The sequence below is a fragment of the Dipodomys ordii genome, unplaced genomic scaffold, assembly GCF_000151885.1.
Source record: "Dipodomys ordii isolate 6190 unplaced genomic scaffold, Dord_2.0 Scaffold28, whole genome shotgun sequence".
NCBI classification, from domain to species: Eukaryota; Metazoa; Chordata; class Mammalia; order Rodentia; family Heteromyidae; genus Dipodomys; species Dipodomys ordii.
This window is the reverse complement of record NW_012267244.1, coordinates 11,645,137-11,652,723: the sequence shown is the minus strand read 5'-3', so window position 1 is coordinate 11,652,723 and position 7,587 is coordinate 11,645,137.

The following is a 7,587-nucleotide window of genomic DNA, read 5'->3' as shown; positions in this document are numbered from 1 at the left end:
AGGGGGCGCAGCGCCCGCCGTGCAGCCAGCCTCGGTCCTCCCCGCCGACCACACCTGCCCGAGACTCGCCGGGCCGAGGCCAGGGGGAGGCCAGCGAGGCCAGATGGACACGCCCTCCCGCCCCGCCTCGCTGGCACGCTGGCACAGACCGGAACATTGCAGCACCCCCTCACAGCTGGTGGGAAGGAGCTAGTGCTGACCTGCTGGCTGGCAGGCTAGGGAACTTCTGGGAGCAGGTTGAAGGGAGTTCAGTTTGGGGGGCGTGGTGGAGGGGGGAGTCACTGAATCCAGGTGTTCAGGGGCCGATGAAGGCCATCCCCAAGAGGCCCAGCACAAACCAGAGTCCTGGCCTAGAAGAGACTTGGGGTTGTCATTCAACCCAAGGCGCATTCCCAACTGAAAAGGCCACGACTGTGCATCTGCCTCACGTTTTTTTCCAAAAGATCAAGTAAATTGCGTTGAAGCTTTCTTAACTGGAACCTGATCTTCCTGGTTTACTAGCTCAGGAGAACCTACAAATTCCTTCGAAGTGTATACCTATGCGAATTCCCCAGGTCCAGATGTAGAGCCGCCTCTACAGTAGTTTTTCTAACCAGTGTGAAGTTTTATTTGAAACTGCTGGCAAGAGAGTAAGAAAGGTAGAGCACATCTCCCTTATTCATCTAGCCAGTTATTTCCTGAGTACCTACTATGTGTTACACACAGTGCTGTGTACTACAGAGTGAGAGGTGAACAGACAGATCTTTGTTCTGAAGGAGCCTACAATGTGGCCTGCCCGGAATTCTTCAGTCATGGTGAACTGTGAACATTAGGCATCTGTCCCTTTGGACTGGAGAAATAAACCAAGAAGTAACTCTTTCACTTTATTTAGTTTTTGTGGGGCTGGGGATCTAGATTAGTAAGCTTCCTGTCTGCATGACTTCATACCTGGGTTATTTAAAGACTTACTTTGGCACATGGTTTCAGAGGCACCCAGCTTCATGCTCTCCTTTTTAAAAGGGTTGTAGAGAGAGAGGCACACTGTCTCTCTTTTCCAAATCTGTCTAGTGGTGAGAAGTTGAGGGAGGCTTTCCTAAAATAACCACTATCTAAATGAATGATTCTTGGGTCAGCCTCACTAGTTAGCTGATGGAAACTCATGAATATTTTTAAGAAACAGCTTTTGGGGAGAAGTCACAGATCCTCTGAAAATCAGGATAGAGACTTCTTCTTATGGAAATGCATATATTTGCATGCAACTTTAGGGAATTTAGGCCCTCACAAACCCACTGATGGGCCCCCTGGTTATGGAAGTATATTATTTGGGAAAATCTTAATTTATTTATGATTATGTCCTCTGAGAAGAAATAATTCCTATGTGCAAAGGAGTTCTAACAGTGAGTATGGATCTTAGGAAAAACAGCAGAGAATCAGAGCAAAAATTTCAAATCAGTATGTTCCAACAAAACAACCATGTCTAAGATCTAACAAATTTATGAAAGATTCCTGTCTTCCATGTGACCCAACTATAGGTTGATAGTTAATCCAAACTAATATTAACTTTTTCTATATTGCAGAGATCTGTCAGGAAACCATCTTGGTTGCTCTGCAATTCTTTTTCCTAGAAGCAGGTTCTGGGCAGCTGGCCCCCTGGCTGGGAGAACAGCTTACATAATGGTGGGTCATAAATAAGCAGGCCTTGCCCTGGGTGAAGGTACAAATGAATGCCATTAACATCTACCCACTGGGAGCACTGAGAGGAGAGGGTGATTAAAAGTCTGTCTTAAGCCCACTAAAGCCCCAAAATCCAGAGCTTAAGCTAATTCTCTCATTCACTCCCCAAAGGCATTTTGCACTTTAAGGCCTGAAAACCAGCAGCAGGGCTGCTTTCTCCATCTCCTACACCCGCCCAAGTTGCTGACATATGGAACCACACTCTTTTCTGCACAGTTTTCAAGAGGTCCCCCAGTCACCCATTAGGAAGGATGTTGACTTTTTCATATGCATTTTCCTGGCACAATCTTCTTTTATTCCCTGTGGAACAGCTGTAGTAAGGGAGAAAAATATGTATTAGTTCACACAGATAAGCTGCTGTGACAGAGATTCCCAAATTGGAATGGCTTAGAAGGATAGTTTTATGTTTCTCTCACACAGCAGTTCACTCAAAAGCATTCCAAAGCTAGATGCTGGTGGCTCATGCCTGTAATCCTAGCTATTCAGGTGGCTGAGATTTGAGGATCATGGTTCGAAGCCAGCCCTGGCAGAAAAGTCCCCATGAGACTCTTTTTTTGGTAGGTTGTGGGGTTTGAACTCTGGGCCTGGGTGCTGTCCCTGGGTTCTTCAGCTCAAGGCAAGCGCTTTACCACTTGAGCCACAGCTTTACCACTTGAGCCACAGCGCCACTTCCCATTATCTGGTGGTTAATTGGAGATAAGCGTCTCACATTCACTTTCCTTGCCCGGGCTGGTTTTGAACTGTGACCCTCAGATCTCAGCCTTCTGAGTAGCTAGGATTACAGGCCTGAGCCAGTGGCGCCAGGAGACTCATCTCCAATTAGCCACTCAAAAACCAGAGTGGAGCTATGGCTCAAAGTGGTAGAGTGCCAGCCTTGAGAAAAAGAGCTCAGGGATAGTGCCCAGGTCCTGAGTTCAAGCCCCATGGCCCCTCATCCAAAAAAATAACTAACTAAATAAAGCAAGCATTCTGAGGAAGGTTGGAAATCCAACCATTTTTTAAAAATTATTGTTCTGTTTCTATAATATTTGCCTTCCATTTTATGGCCAAAGATGGTTCCTGCCATTGCTTCTGCACTTTGGACAGCTGGAAAATGAGATAAAGAGGAAGGCTTGCTCCTTTTTTTTTTTGGTCCGGTCGTGGGGCCTGAACTCTGGGCCTGGGCGCTGTCCCTCAGCTCTTCAGCTCAAGGCGAGCACTCTACCACTTGAGCCACAGCGCCACTTCCGGCTTTTTTTTCTTTTTGCTTATGTGGTGCTGAGGAATCGAACCCAGGGCCTCGAGCATGCAAGGCAAGTGCTCTACCACTGAGCCACCTTCCCAGCCCCATCCCGCTGTCCCTCAGCTCTTCAGCTCAAGGCGAGCGCTCTACCACTTGAGCTACAGCGCCACTTCCGGTTTTCTGGTGGTTTATTGGAGATAGGAGTCCCACGTTCTCTCCTGCCCGGGCTGGCTTTGAACCGCGATCCTCAGATCTCAGCCTCCTGAGTAGCTAGGATTACAGGCGTGAGCCACCGGCGCCCGGCCCCCATCCTTTTTTTAAAAAAAGAATTAAAAAAAATTTTAAGGGCATGACTCAAATATGCTTCTATTATTTGCTCTCACAATTTCGTATCTAGAACACAGTCATATAGCCATTAGCTATGTCAATACAGACACTGGAAACTGTAGCCATTACCTGAACTAGTTAAACACGAGAAAGATGGTCTGGTTGTCTTGCTCTTGGGAGACACACAAATCTCACCTTCACTTAGCCCCATCCAATCTCTTCCTGGCATTTATACTAAATGATGGACGAGTATTGGGAAGTGAAAGTAGAGCTGTGAGGGTTAATCTTGATTATCAACCTCATCAGATTGAGAAATGCCTAGAAGATTGGTAAAACAAACTTCTATATTATGCTATCAGAGGGTTTCCAGAGAGGATCAACTAAGGGGGAACCTGCCTACATACAACACAAGGGGAAAAAGGTGGAGCCCTTGAGCACAGGTTTTTTGTTTTTTTTTTTTTAATTTCCTGGCCACCTAAAGTGAGCAACGTTTTTCCACCACTTATCCTCGCTGACATGATTTTGTTTAGCCTTACCACAGTTCCCAACAATGGGCAATCCAACCATGGACTGAACCTTTACAAAGCCATGAGCCCAAATAGATTTTTCTTACCTTTAAGTCATTCATGTATTTATTACAGTGACAAAAAGTCTGGCTAACACAACCCAGTAAATAATTGAAGGGAGAAATGACGGTTGCTTAGACTGGGAGCAGTAGGGGAGGTATCAGTGACTAGAATCTAGAAGGATTTTAGACTTTAGAAAGCCTAGGATTTGTTTCTGAACGTGAGATATGTGTGAGAGAAGTCAAGCATACCATTCTTTGCTGACCTGTTCAACAACTGGCCATTCATTTATTCACTCATTTATTCATGTGTTATTGAGCACAGGCTATGAGCCAAGCATCGGGCTAAAGCCTGTGGATTCAGTGGATATAATATTGCTTATATAGGCCACAAAGATGCAGAGAAGTAAATAAAACATGCTATGTACAATAAAAAGCAAGTGCCAGAGGGTTTGAGATCATAAATCAGATGAAATTAACCTAGTCGAGGAGCCTAGGAAATGAAGTCACAATTAAGACATGAAGGAAGTGTGAGTACACGGAAAGTTGAGACGTCATGTCTTTATCCTGCATAGGGAGATAACAATAGAATATTCTGTCACTGAGAGAACGGAGAACAGATGCTAGTTCCCACTAAAGTAAAATTTCAGGAGTGTGTGTGTGTGTGTGTGTGTGTGTGTGTGTGTGTGTGTGTGTGTATTGGAGGGTTGGTGGACACCTCTGAGTCACCTTTCATCTTTGTTCTTTCACTTTAGTTCCTGCTGGTGCCAGTTACTGCTATCTGCTAAGTATTCTAACTGAAACTAAGATCAAACTCTTCCCTTGGTTTTCCTTAGCCAAGAATGAGCTTTCAAGGAGTTCACTATGGTCAGATATGAAGAGGACAAAGAAGATCAACATGCAAGACACTCACACACTTCCCAGATGACAAAGTCCAAAGCATTCGTCAGCTCTTCTTTACTCTTCTCTAGAAGGTTTGAACCAAGTTCTAAGGCTTTGTGACTAAAGCCCTATTCCCTGGTTCCAGACTTGCATGTTTTAACCTCCATCCTCAAGAAACTCCCTGCAGGATCTCCTTTGTAACTGTGTTAAGAAGAAGCCTCTGATCTGGACCTTGGTTTAGGATGGCTACATTCAGACTCAGATGCAACCTGCTCAGAACCTGCTTGCTCTGTTTCAGACCATCTAGGGCTACAGAATTCCTTGTCCAATAGTGAGGCTCCTGATTTCCAGGTTTCTATGGATCTCCCCCACACTAGTCCATCTGCATACCCCAAGGCTTACAGGATAGCTGCTGGTAGTGAGACTGTGGGTAAAGCTTGGACAAATGGATGAGGGTGACTCCTTATGCATGTGGCAGACCCCTTGGTAGGCTAGATGCAGTTGGTAGGCAGAAAGAGAAAGGATATGTCTGTAGCTGGGAGCCAGTCTTCCAAAATGGAACATATGAACTTGAACTGCCAGATTGTTACACACATATCCTGGCACCCAGGACTGGTGGTGCACATCTGTAATCTCAGCATTGGGAAAACTGAAGTAACTGGCCAGTCCGAGGTACATAGTGATGCCCTTTCCCCCAACAAGAGAGATATTTGCTAAGGCAAAATTATAGGACATATTTTAACTAACAATCTGTAGCTTAATCGAAAATTTAAAAGTTTTAAAATATATATTATTTGGACTTCTATTTGAATGCTTATTTAGTCCTGCAAATGATGGGGAGTAGGTGAGTAGATCTAGCTGTCTTGACCTGTTTATTACCTTTGAAGTCACATTGGGTGAGATTCTTCCCCCATAACCCTCCCTACTCATTTCCAGCCTTCAGATTTTGGAAGGAAGTCTTCACTCTCTAAATGGAAGAATGCTACAAATGCACACACACCAGACATTTTGTTCTTCCTCAGATTTGTCCTCTCTATTCTCACTTCAGGTCATTGTTTCTTGTCTTACAGGATTGCATCCTTCTCCCTGCTCAACTGATATCCCTGCCCTGACATACCTTCCTCAAATCTATTAGAATCTCCTTAAAGTGTTAAACATATCCAAGACTTATTTATTTACTTATACATTTATTTATTGGTGATACTGGGGCTTGGCCTCAAGGTCTCCAGCTCACTTGGCTGGCTTGCTTTCCCACTCAATCCCTAGCCCCTGGTAGTTATTTTGGAGATGGAGTCTACTAACTTTCTAGCCTCTGCTGGCCTTAAATTGTAGTCCTCCAGATTTCAGCCTCCTGAGTAACTAGGATCCCAGGTGTGAGCTGCTGGTGTCTTGTGATAGCCATGATTTTTCATTTCCCTTTCTTCCTCTCTTTCTTCCTCCCTCCTTCCCTTTTCCTTCCTTCCTTCTTTTTCATTCTCTTCTTCTGCTGGTCTTGGTGCTTGAATTCTGGGCCTGGGTGCTCTATTACTGAGTTTCTTTTGCTCAAGGCTAGCACACTACCATTTTGAGCCTCCCAAGTAGCTAGGATTACAGGCTTTAGCCACCAGCACCAGGCACCTTGCTTAATTTTTCATCATAGTACTTAACCCTATTGGAAAGCTTGCTTCATGCTTGTTTATGCTCTCTTCCCTAAGAAGAATATCAGCTTCTTGAAAGCTGAAACTTTGTCTTTATACCTCATTATCTCTAGAAAGACTAGTACAGTGCCTGTGGCACAATAATGTTAGAAAAAAGTTTGTTGATAAATGAGTAAATAAAAAGAAGAGTAAACCAATGGTCTATGAGTTCAACAGCAGATAACGAGACTCAGATTTCAGGATACTAAGCCTTAGTTTAGTAAGCAACCTGCGTTTTGAAGAAGAGTTCATGACTACTGGAATTCAGGATGGTGTCAATTTGACCAACTCCAAGGTCATTGCAGTCCAGAATGAGATTGACCCTTGGCTGATGGCAAGGTGTTGACATTGCCTTGTCATTAAGAGAGCTCAGTATAGCTTTGGTGAATAATGTCCTCTTTCTGTCTCTCTCCTCTTCAATTTCAATCCTGGAATATGATCCTACTTCCTGGTGATCTTATGGCCCAGATGCCAGAGCTGCTAATGGAAATGAAGGCTGAGGTTCAGTTCTCCCAACCCCAAGTTTATTTCTCTAAGATTAACCCTGATCAGTTTTGCAGAAATCTCTAGGACTGAAATAAAATTTCCATCTGACATTATGTGTAGTGACACTGAATAAAAGAATCTGCACTTGCAGACCTTCTCTAAATGATTTTTAAAATGGGGATACTCCAACTACTCACCATGAGGTTGAAGTAAGACTTATGCTCTATGTGCAGCACACCTAGAAGAGTAAGGGTTACTTAAGTGACAGCTATTCTAGGCTTATTTACACTTTTAATTTCCATCCATCCATTAATGACCTTACTGAGAAGTTATATTCCTGGTTACAGTTGTTCTGCAGACTAAGAGGATTGGTCCCTAGAGCCTTGTGCTAATCCACAGCCCATGGGGGTCATATCCTAACCAGATCTTCTACTGATGGCCTCAAAGGAGCACCCACAAATCTGCAAGTGGCCAAGCACCAGGAGCACCTTTTCTTTCAAGCAGGTGCCCAGAAACCTCTGAGACACCTCTTGGCACAAAGTGGCTGCTCCTCGGGGGTGGGGGTGGGGACAGCAGAGATGTTCTATGGCTACAATCCTTTGAGGTTCTCCCAGTTTATTTTCAATTTGGATCCTGTAGCTAAAGAGGTAAATGGAGAATATTGTTCAGCTCATCAACTCACAATTAGGCTGTTCTTTTCCCCCTTATGAAGTTTT